This window comes from Corvus moneduloides, chromosome 8 (genome assembly GCF_009650955.1).
Source record: "Corvus moneduloides isolate bCorMon1 chromosome 8, bCorMon1.pri, whole genome shotgun sequence".
NCBI classification, from domain to species: domain Eukaryota; kingdom Metazoa; phylum Chordata; class Aves; order Passeriformes; family Corvidae; genus Corvus; species Corvus moneduloides.
The window spans coordinates 34,793,113-34,820,639 of record NC_045483.1 but is presented as its reverse complement, the minus strand read 5'-3'; the positions used below and the strand labels follow the sequence as shown (position 1 = coordinate 34,820,639).

Genomic DNA, 27,527 nt, shown 5'->3' with positions numbered 1-27,527 from the left:
TACAATTTGCTTCGAAAAGCACAGCAGCTTTCAGACAACTGGTGGCAGACAACAACCTCCAAGTTCAGTCATGACAACTCTGTATCTAGTTGAAAAACCACCCTCCACCTTGAAGAGTAGGCCCAAAGTATTTCTGGCCTACCTTTTTACTACTCTCTATTTATGAAGTAGACTTGAGGTGACTTTGCAGCCAGATGGATGAGCTCAGGATGAAGCCTGTGCTCAGCTGTGTAAGTGAATTCTCTAGGACAGGACATGCAAAGCTCCAAGCCAGTGGTACTCAGGTCTTCCAGGGACTTCACACTGCTCTTTCCTACCTCACAGGACTACAAAGCTCAACAGGTCCCCACTGAAGACCCAGAAATAGACACGTCTGCCCTAACACAACTTGTGGCTGCCTCCTCCTCTGATTAGCCAGAGGTTCAACAGAACTGAACGTCATCTTCATGCCCAAAGTTATTTCTGAGTATAAAATCACTTCACAGACTCCCAGAATGGTTTGGGTTGGGAGGGACCTTAAAGCCCAACCAGTCCTACCCCCTGCCACGGGCAGGGATACCTTCCACTATCCCAGGGTGCTCCAACCTGGCCTTAGACAGATGGAGCAGCCACAGCTTCTCTTTGCAGCTTCTGCTCACCAGTTTTCAAAGGTACTTTTTAGACAGGACTCCCTCCCTGCTTCAAAGCTCGGCATAAAACTGGATTTATTGATGCAGCCCTGTGACTCATCAGCAGAGCATGGAGACAAATTGTTATGTGCAGGAATCTCACAAAATCAGGAAGAAATAAAGAAACTGGGAAGAAAAATCAGGAGCATTCACCTGAAGCTGAGACCTAGACAAGAACCAGCAGGAGTGTTTGTGCTCTTTGGCTTTTTTCCTCTTGATTCTCCTTTCCATCCCGGTAGAGTCTGCTCTTCCCTCTCTGCTTTGCTCCGTGAGGCCCCTCCCAGCCCCACGTGTCAGACCCTTCCCAGCCCAGTGGCACAATCCAGATGAAAAGTCACCAGCATTAGGAGAAAGCGGAGAGGCTCTAAAACCAGGGAAGTGCCAAATCACCACCAGAAAGAGAGGACAGAGTATTTTCAATAACTTTGTGGTGTCTGCTCATCCTCCTCCCTGCCCAAAAGGAGAATCAGTGTGAAAGGATCCCAAGAACTGTAAATAAATGATGACCCTGTTCATCAATGAGCTCAGACTGCAGTGAAATGAAAGCCACAGCATGCTGGCTCTGTAATCACTCAGAATAAACCCCTCCAACGGGATCACTCCTGTGCTGATGGCTCAATTATGCCTGGGCAGAACGTTACACAACATTAAACATTAACAAAAGTCTGAGCCTGGGTCACTCTTCTCCCACATAAATCCAAACCAGTAACCCGGTGCTCTTAGCTTAAGTAACCCCAAATTACCAGATCAATTCTTTTCCCACCTCTCCCTTCACATCTGGTAAAAGCCAAGCCATCATACACAGGGAAAAATGTCTGCAAACAGTCCCTTTGCTGCACCTTTGTACTGTTATCATTTAAAATACACATGGTTTGGGAGAGGGTTGTGATGTAAATTTAGTAGCTCAGAAATCAAACCGGGGCAAACTGTTCTGGGCTATCAGAGTTCACTCTCACCTCCCCTTCTTCACTCTAAAATCCTATTCCCAGCAAACAGCTGCACCACTTCTGTTTCCTGAAGCAGCAAGGAGATCCGTGAAGGCAAACATAGCAGAAAGTTGCTTTCATTTCTCATTCAGCTTTTGCAGTATCATTTTCCATAACTTCACCAGGACTAGAGATCCCCTCACCACCTGAAAAATCTGTCCACTCTCTCTCTGCAACTGTATCAACACAAACTAAAGTTTCTCAAGGTTTGCCCAGGTCAGATCACAGGATCCCAGGACGGCTCAGGCTGCAGGGAGCACAGTGGGCATCTGCTCTCTCCTCCCTGCTCCAGCAGGGCCATCGCGGAGCACAGGCACAGCACTGTGTGCACACAGCTCTGCAACAGCCCCAGGGAGGAGAGCCCAGAGCCTCTGTGGCCAATGTGCTCAGGGCTGGGCACTGCCCAGGGCAGCAGTTCTGCCTCCTGGGCAGGGCAATTGCTGGGCTCAGGCCCTGCCCGGTGCTCTGGTGCCATTGCTGGGCCCCGGAGCAGAGCCCGGGCCCTGCTCGGAGCCCTCCCTGCAGCCAGGGACAGCCAGGGCTGAGGGCCCCTCTCAGCTGGGGCTCCTCTCGAGGCTGAGCAGCCCCGGCTCCCTCAGCCTGTGCTGGGCACGGAGCTGCTCCAGGCCCTTCCTCAGCTGCGCAGCCTCCGCCGGCCCCGCTCCAGGAGCTCCCTGGCCCTGCTGTGCTGAGGAGCCAGGGCTGGACACAGCACTCCAGAGGTGCCTCCAGGGCTGCCCAGAGGGGCAGGATCCCTCCCTGCCCTGCTGGGAATGCTCTTCTGTCCTGCTGCCCCCAGGATCCCATTGGCCTCCTTGGCCCCAGGACACTCTGCAGGCTCAGGGACAGCTCAGTGTCCCCCAGGACCCCCAGGACACTCTGCAGGCTCAGGGACAGCTCGGTGTCCCCCAGGACCCCCAGGACACTCTGCAGGCTCAGGGACAGCTCGGTGTCCCCCAGGACCCCCAGGACACTCTGCTGGCTCAGGGACAGCTCGGTGTCCCCCAGGACCCCCAGGACACTCTGCAGGCTCAGGGACAGCTCGGTGTCCCCCAGGTCCTTCCCCTCAGAGCTGCTCCAGCAGGGACCCCCCAGCCTGTGCTGGTGCCTGGGGTTGTTCTTTGTCGCTTTAACCTAAGTACAACATCCAAACACACTGAGAGAGCTGAACAATGCCAGGATTTAGGTGGGGTGTGACCAGTTTAGAACACACAAACCAATGTCCCCAGAGCAAAGCAGGTGGCTGAGATCAAAAGAGAAAATTTCAAAACACCAAAGGAGTCAGAAATAATATGGAAAAAACCCCAGAGAGCTGGGAAGATGAAAAATCTGAAATCAAAGTTGCACCAGAACTCATTAGCTGGTCGTCTTCCAAATAAATCCTTCTCTTTAAGCATCTCCTTGATGCTTAATACCCAACAATCCCAAAGCATCAGCTTCTCCAACACAAATAAATTGGAGTTAAATGTGCTCAGTTTCATTGTTTAAAAAAAATAAATCAAGTATTACAACATCCATATTCTTAGTGGTGAAAAATCTGCTTGACTGCTGATCTTTTAAATTTACAAGAAAACAGTGTTATATCTATCACTGGGAACAATGAATTTTTACTCCTGCTTATGAAAAGCAGCCCAGTAATTCATGAGAAATCATGCTGAAGTGTTTGAAACATAACTGAGTAAAAATACCTGCTTGTCTTCAGGATTCTTTTTCAGAGGTTGAAGTGTAACTTCAATTCTTAAATTCACTTTTAAAAGGTAGAATAATTCCAGGTAAAGGTAAACTCTGACTTGATACTGAATTCCACCTTGTATCCACAGCTCCTTGAAAAGAATAAATGCTGTTTGTCTTCCAATCATTTGCCCAGGAGATGTGTTATGTGACACGTTTTCTGTACTAAATATTAGATAAACATTCTTTAGCTATGATGAATAACTGCTGTAGTCCCTTCACCATGCCCTGTGCAGGGAGTGCTTGGTACAGGACGCATCCTGGGTTTTAGCATGCATCTAGGATGGATTTCCAGGATATCTGAAATGCCCCTGGATATTTCTGAACGCTGAACAGGATGGGTCACTGTCTATCAGTGTGTGGCTGGGAGTGCTACAACAACAGGAGCTGTACTAGGGAACAGCAGGAGAACTCAAACTGTTCTCAAGGCTGATAAAGAGTTAAAAAACATTAAAGAAAGCAAGTAAAAATAAACTCAAACCCCAAAAACCAAAGACAAAAAAAGCAGCAGGAAACAAACTTTTCAACAAGGAAAATAATGCTTTTCCTAAGTGGATTTTAGAAATTCAGTTGATTTAGAAAAGGCAACAGAAAATATATCAAAAGGACCAGTGATAACCAGAAGGAACAGTGAGAAACGCTGAAGGTTGGTGACAAAATCAACCCACTTCCTAAAAGCAACACTCCAAAAGACCACGGTTTCCAAAGCACAAGTTATTTACCCTTGGCTTGTCTGTTGACTCTTTCTCCTGACACTTCACACATTTATTGCAAAATAAAGTCTCTTCTGAGAGTGTCATATTACACATTCACATTCAGGGAAATCACGCCCCCAGCACTTTTTGGTTTTGGCTTTTTTTTCCAAGCAGAACTCTCCCCATAAAACAGCAGAATAAGAACAATTCAAACAGCAGAGTAAATCTCCTTAAATCTTTGTCCTTAACTTGGGCAGACTAACCCAGATGAGCTTGGCTGCAGCTGGAAGTTTAAACCCAACCTTTCCAAAGGGAGCATTCCTGAATTCCAGTCCCTGCACACCTGGACTCGTGTCACCTGTGCCAGCAGAGCTCAACAAGCTTTTCTCAGAGGCATCCTCCTCCTCCTCTCCTGTGCCTGGGTGATTCCACGGTTTGTCTTTTCCGGGTTTTCTGCAGGCACACAAGCACAAGCAAGTCCTTCCCCTTTCGGTGGCAGCAGCGAGTTGTGAGAGCATCCCGGCTGGGTGTTGAAACCATACCTCACATTTCCTAATCCGCCTTTCTATTTTTAACCAGAGTCATTTCCCCCACCTCCTTTGCCATGCAGACAGCTGCAGAAAGCAGCTGGAGACAACAGAGTGCTCCATCAGGGCAATTTTCCAGGCGAAAAACCATCCTCAGGCTAGAGGCGAGTGCACAAGGGGCAGCAGAGACACTCCCAAGGTGTGTTCCTTCTCCTTGTCCCTTGTGGCCACAACAGCTCTGACTGCACACAGAGTGTAGCAACCTGGTTGCCCAAGGGACCATGGCTCACCTAAACTGGCTGAGAACCCAGTCAGCACCTTTTGTCCCTAAAAACTCAAAGGAGAGAGGCTTAAGTGAGGATCCACAGTGTGGATCTGCTCCTGTGCTGGGCTGCCCCGGACAGGGAGGAGGGACCACCCTGCCCTCTGCAATCCAGTGCCACCACCTGATACAGCACTTGGGAGCACCTGCTGGGGTGTCCCCAGTACAGAGACCTCCTTCCACAAGCTCACACCTCCTGGGAAAAGGGCTGGAGTCACCTTCTCCTCCAGGTCTGGATATCTCCCCCCTCAGGCACTCAGTCTCAGGTGTAACCCAGACGCACAGCAACCCCTGAATTCTCTCCTCACATGGAGAGCAGCTTTAAAAAACTCAGCTTTAAAAAGCTAATGTGCAGCCAGGCTGTAAAGTTAACCAAGCAAAAAGGGCACTTTCCTGAGCAGCAGGAGCAGTTTGGAGCTCTCAGAGGCGGCTGGAAAGCCGGGCAGGCAGAGCACAGGCTGTGCAGGGCGCTGAGCCGTGCCGAATGGCACACAGCACTTTGGGCACGGGCTCTCACTGGAACTGAGCTCCAGGTTTCTGAGCTGTGCCCTCCAAGGAATTGTTTGGACCCCTTTCCTCCCCGGAGATGCCTGAAAATCCCCTTGTAGGACCAGGCAGACCTTTGGCAGAAGACAGCCAGGCTGAGAGCTTGGCACCTAAAACACACCCAGCTTAGGGGGGAAAGGCACAACTCCAACACTCAGGGAGCTTAGAGGAGTTCAGCTGGAAGTTCTGAGTCATGCTCTTGGACATGGGCAACTAGAATAGCTTAAGCCCTTCTTGAGCCCGTTTTCTTTTGTTCAGGCAAAAGCTGCAAACATCACAAATGAAGCTCCTCCTGCTGTTGTCCATGTGCTACAGATTTGCCATACTTTAGGTTACTCACACAAAACAGACTCGATGCCAACGCGATCGATCAAAACGTAAAGCAAATGCAGACAGGACTGCACAGATTCTATGTATTAAATGCCTCAGAGAAACCCATCTCTTACGTGGCTACAGAAACAAAAGTCATCTGAAACAGAAGTCTGGTGTGGAATTAAGTGCAGCAAGATCCACAGCAAATCTTCCCAGCTCAAACGGATTCGAATCACAGGATGCCAGGAAATGAAGCTGCTGAGCAAAACACACCATCAGCCATGAGCCCAAGTGAATTTACATTTCATTAATGAATGACAGTGCTTACAGGAAAGTAAATGCTGTGTTTCCCCTCTGCCTTAGCTGGTGCTGCTCTCTTAGGAAAAAGACCGCAGGGAGCAGGCCCTCTCCCCTCATTAATCCACTGGACTACAGCACTTTGTTAACAGGCACAGAAACCATGGCAGCAGCAAACACCCACACGTGAAACCAAGATCTGCAAGTAATTTCACTTCCTACCTTCTGGAAAACGGGAGTTTCAGGGGCAGGAAACCTCTTCAGCAGCTTTTACAAGCACTGGGCCCGTGGGTTAATGATTTACCTGACAGTACTGGAAGCAGATTAGCTTAGATAAGAGCGGTTTTGTTATGGTCTGTTTTCCTGCCTTTGTCTGCATAACCAAATCAACTGGCAAATGAAGGAGGCAGGGTATTACTTGACAGAGCAGGAAGAAATTCATGCTCCTCTAAGTTTGCTCACACCATCCTGCTTTAAAAAACCATTTTTTATATAGACACACATGCCCATCTGTACACACACAGCCCAAAAACCAACGCCTGGAGTAGCTGTTCTGTGTGTGTACACTTGTGTGCGCACATACACAAATATATGTATAAAAAATACACACAGATGAACTACTGCAGGCAGTTTGGTTTAGTTTCTTCCCCAGAAGCAAAAAAAACCCTTGACTCATCGCTCTAAATCTATTAGAAAGCTTCCAGATTAAAGCATTGAGTTCCGAAGAGGTTTAGGATGAGAAGAAAAGGCGGCTATGCCCGAAACGCACAAATAGGATCACAGCCCCTGGAAAGACTCCACAGCAGATCCCGGGCGCAGCTCACGGATAAAGTTCTGTTCCCCTGCTGCAGCGCCCGCAGCTCTCCGAGAGGATTTCTGCGCTCTGCCTGTGACTCACGGGCTCTGCTCCACACCCAGGGCCAGCCTGCTGTACAGCCGCAGCACTCACGCTGTGGGGCAGCGGTGACACCGTGACACACACGGAGCACGCACGGGCACACGGCACTGCCCAGGCACAGCCTCTCTGCAGCCTCACAGAAAGCCTGAAACACCTTCTTGCTCTTGCTGTTTCATACAAACACTGCAACCGCCCTGGGGATACCTGGCAGCACTCAAGGGGGAGGTCAGGCGTGGGGAGAGCTGCCCGAGGTGGCAGAAGGGACAGCAGATTGTCCTTGGCTTTCAGTCTGTGCAGGCAACGCCGTTGCCACGCTGTGTAATTCTGGTTATCTCCCGCAGGTGTATTGCAAACAAACCTCCAAACCCAGAAACCACAGGGAGATTCCGTGCCCCAGCAGGAGATAAAGCTGCCTGATGGAAACACACCCCTGACACAATCTGGGGGACAAGCCAGGGGGACTCACGGGCACCTCACTGCTGTCCCACGTGCTGGCAGCCTGGCTGGCTTCTAGGAAAAAAGACCCCAAGCTAAACTAAAAGCTAAGATTAAAACCAAAAGCAGCAAACAAGAAAGTAAGCACAGGCTTAAGCGCCACTTCAAAAAAAGTCACCCGAGCAAAAAGACAACCAACTCCCCAGAGCTGTGCTGTAGATCTGACTGTATCCAAGTCCCTCTGTCGCTTCCCAAACGCAGCCCCCGGCCCACCAGCAGCAGCCAAACACGCCTTTGCTCTCAAACGGGACCATCCGGAGAGGAGAGCTACTCACTCCTGGAAATCAGGCGGCAGACAGCAGCAGGTAACACGGCTTTTCCCCTTCAGCTGCAGGCAGACGCGCCGCTCCCGGCAGCAGGACGGGGACACGGCGGCGGCGCGGCCACTCCCGGCCCCGCGTCTCCTTCGCCAGCCCCGACTTCCTTCGCCTTCAAAGTTGCCTTTCAACTTCCCCCGGGCTGGGCTTCGTCAGTGCTCCCTTCCCAGCCGCTCGCCAGCCCCGCGGGAAGCGCCTGCGGAGGGAAATCGGGAGAGGTGAGCGGAGAGATCCAGAGGGGATGGAGCGACCGCGCTCCCGCCGCTCCTTCCCCGGGCGCGCCCGTGCGTCAGCACCGGCAGAGGAGGGGACGGAGCGCCCGCGGCAGGAGGAACAGCGCGAGGAGGAGGAGAAGGAGGAGGCCGGGAGTGCCAGCCCGGCCGCGGGTGGTGCAACAGCTCCGGGCAGGGCTGTTCTGCCGGCAAACAGCGCCTAAAACACGGGAAAGTGGGTTTATCACCGAAGTTCAGTCTGTTCATTCCTACTGTATGCACGTAACGCTTTCATTTAAGTGTCGCTTTTGGAAGCTGAAAAAGTCACTGCAGGGAGGGAAGATTAATTTTTCCAATATACACGAGTACCACATGTTAAGTCCTACCCTAAAAAGAAAAAAAAACCTCCACCGAAAAGTCGTGTTCCACCACACTAACACAAAGCAAAACAACCAATTCCCCAAGCTTTCCATGAATTTTTTGGCTCCATCCCACTGCTGCCACCAGCAGCAGAGTCCCTGGCCGGGCAGCATCTCCCGTCCCCGAGGGCTGGCATCCAGCCTCTCTCCCGAAAGTCACAGCAAGGACTGGAAGCACACAGGACCTCCGGGCACACAGATCCAGCGGGAAAGGCTGGTGAAAGCATCCCAGGTGAGACGGAGCAGAGGATGTGTGCTGGCCGCTGCCTTGGGACAGCAGGGAGCTGCTGTAATTCAGTACAAAACCACAACACAAAGCAGGCTGAGTCACATGTTGGGAAGACTGACGGGATGAGCAGCGCTGGCAGTGTTTTCCAGCAGAGCACGGACTCTCCCGAGTCTGCTGGCTGCTGGATCCAACAGAGACACTGTCCAGGAGTGAAGTCAGAGGCGTAGGAAGCAAGCCTGCTTCCACTCCACAGATGAAATAATGTGGAAATTAAAAACTAGGCAGCGGCATTAACAAATAGCAGCATCAGGTTTTCTGAGCTCCATCCCGAGAGAGGGAGCCTGTTGCCAGGAATACCGAGGAATCTGCAGAGCCACATCGAAGAAGCACAGGGTGGAAAAAAGTATTTTCAGAAGCTGCACACAGAAATCCTTCCACACTCATCCTGTCATACAGAAAAAGAGTATTTTAAAGGAGTAGCTGCTTCGGGGTTTTTTAATAGATCCATGCCCCTGGACACGGCCCAGCAGTGCTTGTTCCTAACACATGGAAACAGCCAAGTATCCAGTGGAACAATGTGCTCACCATCAGCTCCTCCACAAAGTTTAGACACCTAAAAACGGCCCATGGTCAAATTCAACTCAGCCCATTTTATTTAAAATCTGAGGAGTGACGGGAAGTGTGGATGAGCCACCAGAAAGCTCCTTTTTTTTTTTTTTCCAGCAGTCTTTTAGTAACTGGGCTCTGTAATACTCGACAGATATCATCTGCCCAAGCTGGCCCTGCTTTCCAGGGGAGCTTCTGGAGTGAAACTGGTAACTGCTCAGTACCTAAAGATTTCTGAGACATTATTCAATCGGTACCAACCCTGTAAATCCCTCCCACTGAGAATATATATAAGGAACCTACAGCCTAATTAGAAGACAGGGCACAGGCCAAGGACTCCGTGTTATGCTGACAACACTCGTGTCTATTTCGGGCCCTCACACACCTCTCAGGGCAGCAGAAGTCACCTGGTGAGGCCAGAGACCAACTCAGTAACTCCCTCCTGACAAGAAATGGGTTCCTATCTGACAGAAATGCTCTTGTGTTACTCCAGCAGATCTTGGCAGTACTTTTCCCCCATGATCCAGGCCTGTGTGAGTTCAGTGACCTCAAGGCACATAACAAAGCCAGCTCTGTTCTCCCACGAGTCAGGTGGGGCCAGAAGGGAGGAGAGAAGACAGTTTGACGAGTATTACAGGTAATTAAAAGGGAGCTTTGGGAACACCTTTCCAACAGTGGTGCATTTAAATACTTCATGTGTCCAGACAGATACAACGTAACACCCTCTAAAGCCCCACACAAAAAGAAACACAATGAACTCTTCCACAGGACGTGCAAAGGAGGGGTATTTTTCTACACAATCCAGCCAGGACATATTTAGCCTAAGGGCTGCGAGAGAGGACAGCCTGAGCTGATGACATAATTTTCTTTCTATAGGACTGAATATCTGGGAGTACTGCTCACAGTTCAGTGCCTGCTGCTGTTTCACCTCCATCCTGCTTCAACAGGAAGACTGACAAGGACCCAAAAAACGCCTGAAGAACAGAGATTGCCACAGAGATGTTGCTTCTTTCTCCACCAGAACATGAGCAGTGTGACACAAAAACTAGATTTGAGGTTGTCTGGTGGTACTGAGGAGAAAGAGCTGCTACCAAGCTCCAGTGCTGATGTGTCTTGATCATTCAAGCACCACGTGCATTTGGAATGTCCTTCCAAAGGCCTGGGGAAAGGCTTTCCTTGCCTTGAATCCAGCTTAAATCTGCCTAAATATAAAAACCAGTCAGATTACGTTGAGCCCCCTTTTCCCCCACCCATCAGAAAAGAATTATGTATTGGCAGATGAAATCCAGCACTGAAGGTGGGAACTAAACTCTAGTACAAGTAAGGAAAAAGCTAAGCTGCTCAGAATCCCAGGATCCCTGAGGCTGGAAAAGCCCTCCTAGCCCATGGAGTCCAGGCTGTGCCCGATGCCCACCTTGTCCCCAGCCCAGAGCACTGAGTGCCACCTCCAGCCCTTACTTGGACACCTCCAGGCATGGGCACTCCAAAGCTCCCTGGGCAGCCCCTGCCAAGGCCTGAGCACCCTTTCCATGCAGAAATTCCTGCTGCTGTCCAAGCTGAGCCTCCCCTGGCCCAGCCTGAGGCCCTTTCCCCTTGTCCTGTCCCTGTTCCCTGGCAGCAGAGCCCGACCCCCCCGGCTGCCCCCTCCTGTCAGGGACTTGTGCAGAGCCACAAGGTTCCCCCTGAGCCTCCTTTGCTCCAGGCTCAGCCCCTTTCCCAGCTCCCTCAGCTGCTCCTGGGGCTCCAGCCCCTTCCCAGCTCCGTTCCCTGCCCTGGACACGCTCCAGCCCCTCCAGGGCTCTCTGGCCAGGAGGGCCCAGAACTGGACACAGCCCTGAGGTCCCTCAGCAGGGCCAGCCCAGCACTGGGACTGTGTGCTGTGTTCATATGGCTTCACACGAGCAATATAGATCTATACATCCACCCCATGTATCCCAAAAGACCTTCAAAGCATTTTTTTTGGTCTGTCCGTTCAAGTAACCTGTCCTGGTCACTGATACATCAGAAAAAATGTGCTACAGGAGCATTATAAAGCTACTCTGACCTTTGTTTGCATAAAATCACTTAGAGAAGTAATGTGAAACTTTATTATTACACATGTAATAAAATAATAATTATTATTTCATCTGTGTTACAGCATTAACAGCCATTACAACGTCTTCTGTGCAAGGCTGTTAATGGCCAGTTGCTTTTGAAACTAAAAATATTTACATAATGGGGTTCTGATAGAAACTGAAAAACATGAAACAGCCGAGTTTAAAATCTCTAAAGTGCTATCAGAACAACTTCCAGAAGCGCCAGGCGAAGTGTTCAGGTGTGTTTGCTAACACAAGCGGAGCTTCCCGAGCACTGATGTGCTCATCGGTTCCAGCAATTAAGTTTCCCGGGAGGAATGCTGTGTCATGTAACGTGTGACTCACAAAGCAACGTCCACAGGAAACCACTCTTCTTCTGCCTCTCTCCCTATAAAAAGCTCAGCCTGCTTGCAAGTTGAACTGAGTTCCCTGAGCAGAATTCCTCCAGTTTCAGCATCATGTGCTCGAGCACATGTGCAAGAGCGAAGGTGTATTTTAAACCCTGGCAGCAAACCGGAATCCTCTGGAAAATCAGCTGGAAACTTGCCCTGCTCCTCGTTCAGCAGGGATCAGCTAAGAAACACCTCATGCCGCTGTGTTTGGACACGTGGCTGGACTCTGCCCTCGCAGCAGTTTTACAGTCCGGGATGCTCTGGATCCCAGGCACTCCCAGCCCACTCCCATTCCCGGACACAGGGCTGCACCCTCTGGGACAGTTCTGAGGGATCACACACATTCCTTGTGCACACACTGGAACTGGAACCTCGAAAAGGGATGGCAGGAGCAGCAGTGGGATCCCAAACTCCTGGAGGTCCACCAGGATACAGGACCTCACGGTGAAGCGTCTTCACTCCGTGCCACTCGTCATCCAAGCAGCTCCTGGAGTTCTCATCTACTCTAAATGGATAAAATCCTCCCTCTGCTCATCATGTGTGCTTCCCTGGGCTGCAGGGTGTGCTGAGCCTTCTGTTCCTCCTGGTTCAAGGCCGTGGCTGACCTTTAGATCCTTGGAGAAACACATGGATCTTCCCAGGGGTGGCTCTGCAGAGCTGAACGCCCAGCACCTCTCCAGGCAAAACACTCTGGAATGGCAATTCCATCCAGGGCACGTGCAATCACACACCCAGGCCAAAGCAAGAGTTTAATACCACTGAGGTCTCTTTTGAGCCTGGAAGAGTGAAGGTTTCCATAAAAGAGAAAAACAGAAACAAGACACCCTTTTCAAACTCCCCCACTCAAGAATAAAGACCTTTTTCACAGGGCAGGGCATCATTCCCACATGACTGCATCCCACATCCAGCTACAGCACTCCCAGCTTGGGAAATGCCACTCCTATTCCCCTGATCCACTTATTCTGCCCTCCCAGAAGTCTCATCACCCAGGTGTGTTAAAAACCTCTGCTTAAAAAAAGTCACCGCCTCAAAACTCCAGTTTGCTTCTATCTCTTCCAAACCCAAAATTGCAACCCAAAGGCTTCTATTACAAATTGTTTCCTCACCAAATCCTGTAATGGGACACAGACTGGTGTCCCACTGATTTTTCCATCAAAAGAGTTAATTCCTTTGCTGTTTGCCCCACACCTTGGGACAAGGCTGCTGGCTTTGTACACCAGCAGTTTGGCACTAACAGGTGCTCTGGCTTCTTTAAGACCTTAGAGACTTTGAGTAAAATAAACATTTCAAAACAACAAACCCCAACAAACCAAAAATAAACCCAGCCACAACCCCAAAACCAAAGCAAGAGTTAATACAGGATTATGTTTGCTGCTAGAGGTCAGCACCGGGGCTCCTGGGTGTGGAGGGGGCTTTTTCCTGTTAAAGATAAACCAACCTTGTCTCCGCATCCTGAGTGTTTGTTTGCACGCCACAGCCACAGTGAGCCCAAAGCAGTGAGAAATCCACTCCTTGGGGCTCCTCAGCAGGAGGTTTATTTGTTGTCCCAAACACCTGCTGCTCCTGCCAGGAGCATCTCCCTCACAGCCAGGCACCAGACCCAGAGCCACAGACACCCCACTCAAAGAGTCTGAAGATAAAACACCAGTTATCAATTCATCCCGGCCTCCAGCTCCCCTTTTCTCCCTGTGGAGCTGGCAGTCAATACCCACAGGTTAAACGGCCCTGACATCCCCATCTATCCAATACCTTTCTCATTAATAAGCATGATGTGGATTAACACTCAAATATCCACTTCCTCTGCCCCAAGGGCAAAGGGAACAGGCGATAGGAGCGATAAGGAGCTGTTGGTGAGGGCTGCAGGGTGTTGTATTCCCAGTATCCTGTGTCGGGGCTTTACACACGGGCGAGCCGTGCAATTCCATCATTCCAACTCTCATCCTCCTCCTTGTGACTTCCCTGGCCACAAGTTCACCTGGGTTCTAACGATGACCTTAATCAAGAGCTGGAAAGAAGAAATTATGCTCATGAAGCCAGAGCTATTAATCCCAAAGGCTTAAAGGGTTTACTGGGGAAGTGTGGTTATTTGTCACCTTATCCCATCCTCCAAAAAAGGGAACAGGCAGCAACGCCACCACAAGCAAAGGCTGCTTTTGGTGTCACTCAGATAAAATCTAACTGTACTTTTATCTCTACCAATGATCAAAGTGCAATAAAAACTTGGCCTGCTAGACCTTGTTTTTATAACCTTGACCTCCAGTCCAGTTTATACTTAAAAGATGTTCAAGCACAAGCTCAGTGTAAGCATGAAAAATAAAAGCCTGGTTCTTCCACCAGGACCATTAAAATTCTGCTTTCTGGCTCACATATCCCCTAAAAAAATCAGCATTCAATGAAATCCCAACTCATATTGCTCACAGGGACACTTTTCTACAAGCACCTGAATTATGTGTCTCTCACTACAATTCCAAGCAGGAACTTGAACAGGGGCCTGAAGGAACATCATCCTGCTCCCACCAAAGCCAAGCCTCAGCAGCTTTGACCACAAAAGGTATAAAATCATGGAATGGTTTGGATTGCAAGGGACTTTAGAGATCATCTCGCTCCACCCCTGCCATGGGCAGGGACACCTTCCACTGTCCCAGGCTGCTCCAAAGCCCTGTCCAACCCCATCTTTGGACACCTCCAAGGATCCAGGGGCAGCCACAGCTCCTCTGGGCAACCTGCTCTGTCTGGGCTTCATCACACACTAATAAACTAAACTTGTATTTACAACACAAATATATTATGCTGTAGCATACACAGAGCAGCTGGATCAAGCCATGGCCAAACACCTTTCCCCTGGCATTCACCACACATATTTTGGCTGGCACTTACTGTGCTGGCACCTGCATTTCTGTTCTTGACACCAGTCACAACACACAGATTACTTTTGTGGTTTCAAACCCCAACATGTCAAAAACCCCTCTCCAGGAGCACAGAAAAGGGGAGTCACTCTGCTTGATACCCACAGCAGAAGGACATGGAGCTGCTGCAGAGTCCAGAGGAGGCCACGGAGCTGCTCCCAGGGCTGGAGCTCCTCTGCTCTGGAGCCAGGCTGGGAGAGCTGCCGGTGCTCACCTGGAGAGGAGAAGGCTCCAGGGAGAGCTCAGAGCCCCCTTGCAGGGCCTAAAGGGGCTCCAGGAGAGCTGGAGAGGGACTGAGGACAAGGCATGGAGGGACAGGACACAGGGAATGGCTTCCCAGTGCCAGAGGGCAGGGCTGGATGGGATATTGGGCAGGAATTGTTCCCTGGCAGGGTGGGCAGGCCCTGGCACAGGGTGCCCAGAGCAGCTGGGGCTGCCCCTGGATCCCTGGCAGTGCCCAAGGCCAGGCTGGACATTGGGGCTTGGAGCAGCCTGGGACAGTGGAAGGTGTCCCTGCCATGGCAGGGGTGGCACTGGGTGGGCTTTAAGGTCCCTTCCCACCCAAACCACTCTGTGATTCCGTGATTCTGTGATACCCTGCTGCCTCCTGGGTATGCTGTCTGGGTATTCCCAGTGGATCATCCAAGGTTATCACAGAGCTGATTCCATGGGATTTAAGTGGACACCCCCGTCCCTCCCATGCTCTCAATCAAAGAAACCCCTGTTACTTTTTAAGGTCCTGTAACTGCTCCCCCATGTTGACCTTACTTGGGTACCACTGTGCTGCACCCACAATTTCCTCAAGCAAGAATAGCTCCGTTTCTTCCCCATCCACACCAAAGAGCTCCAATCCAGAACATTTCCACGGAATTTCCACTGTCTGTTGTGTTTCCTAAAAATCACTGTCAGAGGTTTTACCCCTGCAATTACAGGTCACAAAAATGCAGTTTGGTTAGGAGTTAAAAATACCCAATAGGGAGTAAAACGGTGAAAGTAAATACTTAAACTTTCTAGAGAGGTAGACTTGTTTTCTTGGCTGTTTATTTATGCTGGACTGTTATGTTTGCTCAGGGATTGGCGCCTCTGCAAAAAACCAGGGCTCAAACATGCTCAGCTTCATACTGAGCACTTCAAAACCTTCAAGTGCTGCTTTCTGTGTCTTCTACAGCTCACAAGCAGCAAAAAGTAGCAAATGCAGCTTCAGACGTCAGAAAACCAGCCTTAACCAAAAGTAAATGCCCTTATTTCGCAAACTACCCTAGAAACACAATACAGGCTATTCAGTTTACACCTTTACAAAACTACCATCCAAATTTCTTATTTCAGATTCAGACCGAGTACAATAAAAATAGAAAGGCTTGGGGAGTTTCAGAGCCAGGGCTCTGAAGGGCTTAGAACGCTACAGATGAGCTGAAATTCAGTTTTACTGTAATGAAATCACTTCCACAGAGCAATCACAGTATTTGGGGAGTAGGGGGAGAAGGAAAAGCCCCTGTGCATCGCCTGATGAGGAGGGACAGCAATCCCTGAGCTGTGATGCTGTGCATGCAAGCAGCTGATGAGACCAGTCTTGCTGGGTTATTAAAGAGCCATTGTCCTCAGCCTGGAGGCTTTCAGCAACTCATTTCACAGCTCCTCTCTAAAAACCACCCCAGAGTTTCACGCCTCCACCCCCCAGAATAAGTTCACGGGTTTTTTGGGGGGGGTGTTTGTCACTGGATTAGTCAAACAGAAAAAGGCCTTTACCTTCCCAGGCTTCCCGTCCTTCCCAGGTGATCATTTCCTATGACTCTTCAGGCCTCCCTTCTCCCCAGGAGCAGAAGAAAGGAATGCTTTCTCCTGCAGGTTTGCTTTCGGTTTGGCTCAGACGGAGAGATTTCTTCCAAAGCAAACACTCCTGCAACGTCACCGCGGATATAAATAGGCAGAGGAGAAGGAGGGAGAAGCACAGCCCTTCTGGAGAGACTGGGTACATTAGGGAACACGCAGCTAGGGGAGAATATCAGACAGAAATGAAGCTTTTCTTTTCCTAAAGCTACACGCACAGCCTCGACTCGGACACCACAGCCGGGCTGAATGATCCAAGAGAAATATGGCATCCATCCACTAAGAGGGAGGCTCTCCCATATCCCGGGGTTTTGCCAGGAGCTGTGCTGCTTCTGCTGCCATCCTGGCAGCTCTCACACACGGCTGCACATCCCAATAAACGCCAGGAAAGCCACCTGCACCCACACACCAAGGTGGGCACGCAGGCACGGAAGGGCCTGCAGGGCTGCAGGGCCATTGTCCAGAGAAGCTGGGGCTGCCCCTGGATCCCTGGCAGTGCCCAAGGCCAGGCTGGACAGTGGGGCTTGGAGCAGCCTGGGATAGTGGGAGGTGTCCCTACCCATGGGAGTGGATCTCATCCTCACAGACAGGCAAGAACTGGTCAGGGATGCGAAGGTCTGGGCACCTCTGGCTGCACTGACCATGGAGCTCAGAACCCTCAAAAGAAGGAGCTGAGGGAAAAAGCTGCATCACAGCCCTGGACTTGAGGAGAAGAGACTTTGGCATTGTTTTCAGGGGTGTGCCTGAAGAATCCCATGGGCTTGGAGAGAAAAGGGACCCAAAAGCTGGTTGATAAAAAGGATCACCTCCTCCAGACTGAAGGACAGCCCATCCCAACAAAAGGCTGATCAAGCTGAGGGGCAGGAGGCCTCCATGGAGGAACACGGAGCGCCTGCTCAGAGCCAAGCACAAAGCGCAGGGCGGGGGCAGGTGATCCAGGAGGAATCTGGGAACACTGATCCTGCAGGGGCAGGTGATGCAGGAGGAATCTGGGAACACTGATCCTATCCTGCAGGGGCAGGTGATCCAGGAGGAATCTGGGAACACTGATCCTGCAGGGGCAGGTGATCCAGGAGGAATCTGGGAACACTGATGGTGCAGGGATGGGGCTAAGAGAGCCATAACACACCTGGAATTGAGTCTGACAAGGGATGTGAAGGGTGCGAGCGAGGCCAGCCTTCGGGAACTGCAGGTCTCTGAGGCCCCAGGGGAAATCCAGACAAGGAGGACTTTTCCTTAGTAGAAGAGGATCAGGTATGGGGATGGTAGGCTGGACACACTTCGTCCCATGGGACCAGATGGGATGGACTCACAAGTGCTGAGGGAGCTGGCTGCTGTCACTGTGAGGCCACACTTGATGAACTTTGGAAACCATTTCCAGTCACTGGAAAGACCAGAGGGGTGATCAGGAGTAGTCAGCATGGATTCATGAAGGGAAAAATCCTGCTTCACCAGCCTGACCTCCTCCTGGGATGAAACAATCTTGGTGGATGGAAGGAGTGCAGAGGATGTTGTCTGTCTTGGCTTTGGCAAGACTTTCAACTCTGGCTCTCCCCACACCCTCAGATGAGCTGGCAAAGTATGGAGCAGCCAGGAGGGCAGGGAGGTGGGTAGAAAACTGGCCAAATGGCCAGGCCCAGCGGGTAGTAGTCAGTGGCAGAAAGTCCAGTCGGAGGACAGACACTTCTCAGGGGTTGATATGAGAGCCAAAATCATTTAACCTCTTTGTTGAAGCCCTGGAGGATGCACAGAGTGTGCCCTCAGCACTTTGCTGGTGACACAAACCGGGGGGAATGGCCAGTACACCAGAGGGTCTCACTGCCACCTGGATGAACTCGGACAGGCTGGAGCAAGGGGCGGGCAGGAGCCTCACGGTGTTCTAATAAAGCAAAGGCAGAGTCCTTCTTTCACCTGGGGGAGAGGGACCCCAGGAGCCAGCACAGGCTGGGAGCTGACGGACTGGGAACAGCTCTGCAAGCAGAACCTGCGCCTCTGGATGACAACAAGCTCCCAGGAGCCAGCAAAGAAGGCCACCAGCATCCTGGGCTGCATCACAAGAGGAACCCTTCCACTCTCCTGAGCACTGGTGAGACCACTCCTGAAGTGCCAGGTCCAGTTCTGCACTCCCCGGTGGGAAAGAGACACGGACACACCAGAGAGAGTCTGGCAAATGGCCCTGGACAAGCAGCTCTGGGTGCCCCCTGTGTGACAAGGTGACTTTCCAGAGGTCCCTGCCAAGCTCAGCCAGGCTGTGATCCTGGGGTCCTTCTGCCAGTTCACTCTCACACCCCGGATATCACTTATGATACCCACAGGAATTCCAAAGCAGCACCTGGGCCCTGTCTAGGGCGCAGTCCCACAGTGTCACAGCGCTGACAGGTCACACCCAGCTCAGCAGGAACAACTGACACGTGCCCTCTCTCACTCCTGAGGTCGAGATTCAGCTCCCAGCCCTTGCTAACTCGCCCTGGCTGTGGTTTGACTCCAGTTCTGCTTTCTCAATGTGACACAGGGGTCAGAGACAGGCAATGTGAACCGACCAGCCAGGAAGTGTTTCATCACCCACATTCCATAAAGCTCCCCCACAGTCTCCATCTCCCTTGAGCTTTGCTGTCCTTTTGCCTTTTTTTTTTTTTTCTCAAACATCACCTTTGGGATGAATGCTTTAAAAAAGCCCTCAGCCCCACAAATGCTCTGTTACACCTTTAAAAACCAGAGGATGGTTATCCTCTCCTATAACAAAGCAAGAAGAGTCAGACATGCATATCATTTAGGTTTACAAGCTAAAATATTCATTAACTCAGCGGATAACTACTTCTTGCTGGTGTAAAATAACAGAAACACTAAAGTTTTTTATTTTAAGACCAAGAGATAAATGGAAGTTGCAATTTCTTTAAATCTCCGACATTCCTCGTTCCCACAGCTGGAGGTTGTCCAGCAAAAAGAGGTCAAGTTCAAGTCATCAGCAACAGAGGGAAGCACAAAAGTGATCCAATCTGTCAGTATTTCCCCCTAAAAAGGAGGGACAGGGAAAACTGCAAAATTCAGGTCTGTGTCCAAAAGCTCCTGATAAAACATGTTTCTGTGTAACTGTCAGCGCATTTGCCTTGCCTGGTTCTCAGTTTAGCACACCTCCTCCTCCTTCTCCTCTCTTTGCAAATACACTGAGCACACTGGGGGCTGAGCAGGCACAGGGAGAGCCCAGCTGGGCTCTGCTGTGGTGGCAGCTGGCACAGCTGGGGCCAGGGCACTCGAGATCTCTTCACACAGCAAAAAAAGGGCACCACTACAGTTCTAACCTGACTCCCTGCAAGCGTTGGTTCACAGGGATTTAAGGCCATCCATGGTCCTGGCTTCTTGCCATGGGTGTTTTCCCAATGTCAGCCTGGTGTCACCAAGTGAGGATGACAAGGTGACAAGGGACTGCTGGGGTCAGCTGGCCCAATCCCTGCCCCAGACAGGTGCATTTTCTGCAGGATCTCTTGCTCTAAGCCATACCACGTTCCATCCTGGAGCTTGGGAAGGGGTTTAGGGACTGTTCCACTTGTAGCTACCAAGCTGGATTTTAGTGTAACACAAAAAGGTGGGCAGGGAAGTGTCCGAGAGCAGCCCTGGAGAAGGACCTGGGGGTGCTGTGGGTAGGAGCTGGGACCCAGAACCCCCCGTGCCCTGGGCTGAGCCCCCAGCGTGGGCAGCAGGGGAGGGGGGGATTCTGCCCCTGTGCTCAGGTGAGACCCCACCTGGAATTCTGTGCACAGTTCTGGTGCCTCCAACACAAGAAGGACATGGAACTGTTGGAGCAGGTCCAGAGGAGGCCACTGAGTTGCTGAGGGGACTGGAGCACCTCACCTCTGGAGCCAGGCTGGGAGAGCTGGGGCTGCTCAGCCGGGAGAGGAGAAGGTTGTGTGGAGAGCTCACAGCTCCTTCCAGGGTCTGAAGGGATACAGGGAAACTGGAGAGGGACCCTGCAGCAGGAACTGGAGGGACAGGACACAGGGAATGGGTTCCCAGTGCCAGAGGGGGCAGGATTAGATTGGGTGTTATGAAGGAATTGTTCCCTGGGAGGGTGGGCAGGCCCTGGCACAGGGTGCCCAGAGCAGCTGTGGCTGCCCCTGGATCCCTGGCAGTGCCCAAGGCCAGGCTGGACATTGGGGCTTGGAGCAGCCTGGGACAGTGGAAGGTGTCCCTGCCCATGGCACTGGGTGGGAACTGGATGAGCTTTAAGGTCCTTTCCAACCCCAGCTGTTCTGGGACTCCCTGAGTAGGTGCACAAAGAAGCAGCCCCAAACCAACAGACATTCCCTGCAGAGATCTGCACAGGGGCTCAGATTCTCAGCTCACAGTTTTGTCTTTAGAATTCCTGCAGCTGTGAGCACAAAGATTAGAGCAGCATCTCCACACATCAAAGCAGCTCCTCCTGGGGAGGCTGAGCACTTGCCTTACGCTTGCAGCACTCTCAGCACACAACAAACCCCATTCATACGGGACTTTTCTCCTGGGCAGCAGAAGTTACTGTTTCATACTGAACTAAACCCCACAAAGCAGAACCAGCTGAACACAGAAAGGACTGCAGAATCCTCTCTGGACTCGCAAGGGAAAAGAAAGGCTGCTAATTACAGCCCAGCTCAGCTCCTCACTGCCAGCAAAGCACCACCAGCCCTGTCTCTGTGTTACCCTGCTGGAGGAGGGTGGCTCCTCTACGAGAGTCACAGCTGGAAGGTGCCAGCACGGTGTACCTGGCATTGAGGCCCAGAACAAATCAAACAAACGGGGAAGCAGGGATGCTGCACGTCCAGCACTCTGCCGTGAGATCCAGCCCAAGGAGCCTGGGATGCTGCTGCAGAACAAGGAACAGTTGGCTCGAGTTTCAGGGAACTGGAGAAATAAAAACACAGGCGCACACACACACGAAGAGAAATAATTCTATATGGAAACAGCATATCAGTCCAGAGGCAGCCAGGGCTCCATCCTGCCCCAAAGCAGCAGATCTGCAGCCTGGCTATCACCTGAGGCAGCTACAACCTGGCACCCAAGATGAATTTTCGGAGTGGTCCTGAATCAAAAAAGCAGGAACTGAGGCACAGGGAACATCCCTACACCCACACTGAGGGTGTGAATGAAGACCAGCTATAAAACCAGCACAGGACAGCCAGGGTTCTCACAACAGACTCACCCAACAGGAACCCCAAAAGAATTTAGGATCGTTCATCTGGTGACAAAAGGAACAGGGTTCCTTCCCCAAATACACCGTGTAACAGGACAGGGTGACAGAGACAGACACAGCAGCTCTCTCCTGCCTAAGAAAGGCTGCAGGACTTTGTGTGATCACTGTGTTACAAATTCAGGAAGATTTTGGCACAAAAGACCTGCATTAGTCATTAAATGCTTGCAATACCAAGATATTCCCCCTCTAAGTCACTGCCCTTGCTTAGCTGCTCTTCCTGTTATGAATGTGACTCTTTGTTAATACAGCGAAAGACTGGTTTTGCTACACCACTAAATAAAGGAAAATTCAAGCTTCCACATCCATCATGCAGCTCTAAAATAAAACAGGAAAAAACTCACTCTGTCTCCAGCATCCCAAAATGGACCAGGCTTTCCAGGGCTTTCAGTGCTAAATGAAAGCTGACCGTAGAAAATTCCCTTGTAAATGTTTATTATTCTAATTTTAACCTCTGAACATTTTTAGGGCCAAAAAAAAACCCAAAACAAACCAAGATCAAAACCCAAGAGAGCAAATAATCCACACAAGGATTCTCTCCAGCCTGTGCTGGTTCAAAAGTCATTCTGAGATTTGGGGGTGAGGGGATATTTTTATTTTTAAACCTCTGTTTAACTTCTTGTACGGGAAGCATGAAATCCCACCACGATGTGGGATGAAAACAAACCTCTTAGAAAGGAAGGGACATGGATTCCCATGGGAAACAACACTGCCCAATACAAGTACCTCCCCAGTACCCACTGGGCAGCAGAAACCCCTTTTTAATTGGCCTTCTCACGGTGAAAGGAACTCAAGGACCACAGGAATACCTCGTGCCAATGCACTCTGTGTAAGCACTTCCCCAGGCTCTGTTGGATCCTGCGGAGCTCTTTCATCCATCCACACTCTCCAGAAGTGTTCACAACACTTCTCTCAAGCCTTAATTGCGCCTTTATGCATCCAAACCAGACCTGTTATCGCGGTTCCACAATAATTTTCATGCCCAGATCCCCTTCTTTGGCTTCTACCAAGGTGGGGAACAGACCAGGAAATCCTTGTGACCAAGAGTCAGAGCAGCAGCTCAGGCCAGACTGTGCAGTTCCTGCCACCTGCAGATGACCATCACAGTGGCACAGGGACCACAACTAGCCCAAAACCTCCGGGCAGAGGCACAAATGCAGATCTCCAGGACAGCAGCTGCATTCTTCTTTATTCTCCTACCCACAAAGGTAATCCCTCAGGTGAAACCAGACACCCTGCAGAGAGTTTTGGAGAGTTACTAAGAGAAGAAAAAACAAACAACCAAACAACAAAAGCCAAAATTGGCCAGTCCCTGGGGCGAGCAGCTGCCTGCAGAGATAAACTTCACTTGCAGACAGCATCGTGCTGGTGCCGAAAGGCCTTCCCCAGTTATTCTGACCTTTATTCCTTGGCCAGCCTGGTCCAAAAAAAGCAGTGAGCAGCAGTATTCCCATGTCTCACAATTCCGGCACTCTTGGCTGTATCATAGCCTACAGTCCTCTTCCAGATTATCATCACTCCAAGTAACAAATCCGTCATTTAGCTATTTAGCTTCCCTGTCCACCCCACAAGCTCGCCGCACTCTGACAGGACTCCCATAAGCTGGACAATGCATCTTCTGTGGTCAGCGGCCTTTCAGTTCATCTGCTGATTGTTTTGTTCCACCTGCCATGGGACCTGGCATTCCCTTGTCAAATAAAAGCTGAATTCCCCTAGTCCAAGTCTATTCCAGGGTGCACACGAAGGCAAAGTGGAGCCCAGAGATGCCCCTGCCCTTGGCCTACAGCTCGGAAAAGACACTGTTCTCTGGGGATACCAGCCCTCCTGCCTCTCCAAAGATATCCTCTGGAGACCTCACTTGGTATCTGTGCTCCCCATAACCCTTGTCCTCCCTCTGGGTCAGAGCTGCAGTTTGATTACTGAGATCGCAGTTGGGCTTTGTTTGGAGGGTTCTCGCCCCCCTTGTTTTTTTTAATCCATAAACCTACACACCCACAGCTCCAAACATAAGAAGTCACAGCAGAAAAAGGCCTCCAACACAGCAAAAAAAAAAAAAAAAAACCAAAAAAAACCAAACCCTTAAGCACATCATCAATACAAAAGCAGTTTCAAACAGAAATTCAAAGCCTCAACAATACCAATCAAGTGCAATAATGAAATCTTTAAATGAGCCCAGGTCCATAGATATGACACCAGTGAAGTGACCTGTGTGACAGGTTACAGCTGTTTGTTGGGGGAATAAGTGTCACACCCTGCTCACAACGCTTCAGTTCTTCCCTTTCATTTCAAATCCCTGGATTAATTGAGCTGCCCACATACCGCAGTTCTCTCCCATCTCCAGCTTTTCTGGCAACCTCCGTCCCAGACAACAGGTCTAAGACTTCAGCAGTGTCACAGTAGCATGTTGCACATGGTAACATAGAGGAAATAGCTTCTTGTTAACCATTCCAAGAATCAGCTGGAAAAGGCCATTGCAGGCAGCTTATGAAACACGGATAACAAGAGCAGCAGGGAATCCTGGAGGTGAAAGGCACCAGCCAGCCAGGCTTTTGTTGGGAAAAGGCAGAAACTTGACAGCAAGGCAGCACAAAGTTTTAAAATCTTATCTAAATGAAGGTAGGCATCCAATTATCTCCTTATTAAATATTCCACACTTACTTACAGTGGTTACAATTGCAAATCTCTGGTTACAGGGTAACCATCCTCTGACACCCACCTAAACTGCAGAACCATGCAGAATGCTTTGCGTTGGAAGGGACCTTGACCACCACCTTCCAACCCCCTGCCATGCAGGCAATCGGTAACTAAAAGACAGGCCAAGGACTTTTCCTAAGCGATTTATGCTTAAATCATCACAGACTGTGCAGAAGATGCAGGGGAAAAAAATTAAAAGTATGACTTAATAGAGTCTTGCTGCTTCCTGCTGCACACAGGCTTGTTTTTTTCCCTGCAGTTACAGAAGAGGGATTTTTTTCCAGCACCACTTTCAGCTGCCACAAGCAGGCTATTGTTTGGATTTACCCGGGCAGCAGCACTCCCCATGCAAGCCCAGGGCAGCACGATGGACTGCCTGGAACTGAAACGGAACAGAAAGGGAATTCAGTCCCGTTAGGACGAGAACAGAGATTTGTACTAAATACCTGCTTGGAGCAAAGCCAGAGGAAGCACATCAGAGGAGTCCTGGGACACTTCCCAACATCCAGGTGCCCGCAGGGACGTTGTGCGTCAGGTGACAGCTCAGCAGCCTGTTCCCAGCACCCATCACCCAGCCCAAATCCAGGCAGCCCCAAACTGCTCAGGCTACATCTCCTGCCTCCTCCCCCGCACACCTCGGCATCCTCTCCCATTCAAGAAGTGATTCCCCAGCCCTTGGACACACCAGGATGAGTCATCTCAGTGCACTGGTGCCTTCACTCTGAAAACTCCTGCTCGTCCCTGGGCGAGGGACCGAAATGCTGTGAGCTCACTTGTAGCTGTGGCAACAGCAAATGCAAATCCTGCCACGCTGAAAAACTTCACCGCAGACTCCTCCAGTACACGGGCACTACGTGTGAGCAAAACTGATTTTTTTTCTTCCTCTCTGAGGATAAATTTGGTTTGTGAAAGCTCTGCCCTAAAGCAAAAATCCAAGCGGCAGGGCAGAGCTAAAGCAGACACACAGAGTTAAAGCTTCAGCACACACAGGAAACGGGCACGTAAGAGTTTGCAAACAGGATGCAAGAACAGGTTTGGGGTCTTTCACTGCAGGCTCTACTCACTGTCTATACCTGGTGAGGAGCTACTCCATTTGTAGCCTCGAGTTTTAGGCTGAGCGAGTCATACCACGGCTGGTTTAATACCATAAAGTCACAGTGGATATAGAGGAGAAAATATAGAGGAGAAACAAACATAGAGGAGAAAGTGGGTCTCCCTGGGAGGGTGGGCAGGCCCTGGCACAGGGTGCCCAGAGCAGCTGGGGCTGCCCCTGGATCCCTGGCAGTGCCCAAGGCCAGGCTGGACATTGGGGCTTGGAGCAGCCTGGGACAGTGGAAGGTGTCCCTGCCCGTGGCAGGGCTGGCACTGGATGGGCTTTAAGGCCCCTTCCAGCCCAAGCCATTTTATGATTCTATGAGTAAATGATCCATTTTTCAAAAAATAATCAGAATTCTAAAAAATATCAACATATCTGAATGCAAGCCATGAGCTTTTCTTGGGGGATAAGTAGGATATTTCTAACGAAAATGCAGGCAGTAACTGCATATAGCAACCAGAGGTTAAAAACAACTGATGGGGTGGTGAAGAAAGGGGGGGGGGGGGGAAAAGCAAGCCTCACCTAACAAGTTTCCAGCAGCAAAACCTGTGTGAACCTCAAGACCTCAAGACAAATTTAGCTTTGGTGAGAATTGTACCTCCGCTCGCGGGGTATCTACCTGTGGTTTGCAGAAACTTCTCGGACGAGCTTCAATACCCTGAATGGCAAACTAAGAGTGAACTCCCACCAATGCTTCCTGCGTGTTGAGAAGTTTGGGTGGGGAACTCGGAGATTTCTGGGCTTGGTGGGGGCTGGTGTTGGTTTGGAGCGGGGGTTGCTGCCTTGTGCTTTGTTGTGCTCTTTGGTTCCCTTTCAAAGGGCAATCTGGGTTACCGAGGTCAAACGGTTTTCAGGAGTGCAAACCCTGGCAACCTCAGCTTCACCCGTGTGTGAGCGGAGCACATCTAATCCCACAGGCGGGTTGTTCTATCTGGGAGCAAAGCAAACGAGCTAAAAACGAAGGAAAGGGAGAGTTACCATGGGATACCGGGATGCGTCACTTCTCTTGGCTCTCCTGGCGCCACGTGACGCCTCAGCCACCAGTGAAGAACTCAGCAGATGGGATAGGGAAAAAAAATGTAAAAAGGTCCCCAGATTATAGCAAAGTTTAGGCTTTAAAATCTACTGCTTATGGCTACAAAAATAGAGGCAACAATATTTACCCATAAACCAAGCTATCTGTCTATAAATCTATTGCCACCGAGCAGTAAATACACGCTTTCCCTTCCAGCAGTCGTCACCATCTACACTTTCCAGTTCCCTACTGTAAATTTAGTCCAAGCACATGCAGAAATACTGTCCTTGCCATCTCAGAGAGAACTAACACTTGCCTTTCAGAGGAGGCAAAGCAGGTCAGTAGTTTCCACCTCGCTCATAAATAGAGAAGCAGCCACTTGACAGCAACAGACACGAGCACTCGAAGTTCAAGAGAGATCAGAAGAGGGATAAATCATTTGGAATTTACTCTCCAAGTTATCACACAGGTCACCAAACCCATGCCTTGGGCTGGAGCTCACTGAACCAAGAGTCTCTTTCCATTTTCAAGGTCAGGCTGTTGAGCATGTGCGTGCAGCATGTCACTGACCCCACACGTGCTCACTCACACTTGGGCTTCCACCCCACTCAGACCAGGATCAATTCTTAAACATCTCCTGCTCCAAGTCTTCCTTCTCTGCACAAAATCCTAGAGTAGTCCAATGTTTGAGGATTTCTCCCCTGCTTTTACAGCAGCCAGTTTCTTTCCAGCAGATCAGAACAGCTCTGATTCAAAGGACATTATTCCAACTCCATCCTCCTCCACCTCCCAAAGCCTCCTAACACCCACACACTGCTGAACGTCAAAATCTCCAGGGAAATTCAGTCCTTCCATATGGCAGCCAAGCAAACCCCCCCAGTGTAGTAAAAAGCGCCGTGCAGCGTAAGGAACCTTTGCCCTCCCTGGGTGAAGGTGCACTCCCAGCATTCCAGCTCTACCCAAACATTGTGTCAGGCTGGAAATCGAGTGTGCAGGGAAATGCTGGGGCCCATCTGTCTGCAGCACACCAGGGTAACCTGA

The 27,527-nt window shown here is 50.5% G+C and overlaps 1 protein-coding gene across 4 annotated transcripts in view; it reads right to left on the bottom strand.

Moving 5' to 3' along the window:
• The window catches only part of SGMS1 (sphingomyelin synthase 1), a 91,311-nt gene that overhangs the window by 27,281 nt on the left and 36,503 nt on the right, over positions 1-27,527 (bottom strand). For 2 of the 4 annotated variants that reach the window (XM_032116106.1, XM_032116108.1), the window contains one exon: positions 7,753-7,990. The gene's annotated coding sequence lies outside the window, so the exon portion shown is untranslated. Of the gene's footprint in view, positions 1-7,752; positions 7,991-8,610; positions 8,631-24,821; positions 25,027-27,527 lie in introns of those variants that run through there. The other 2 variants (XM_032116107.1, XM_032116109.1) reach the window with 2 other exon arrangements.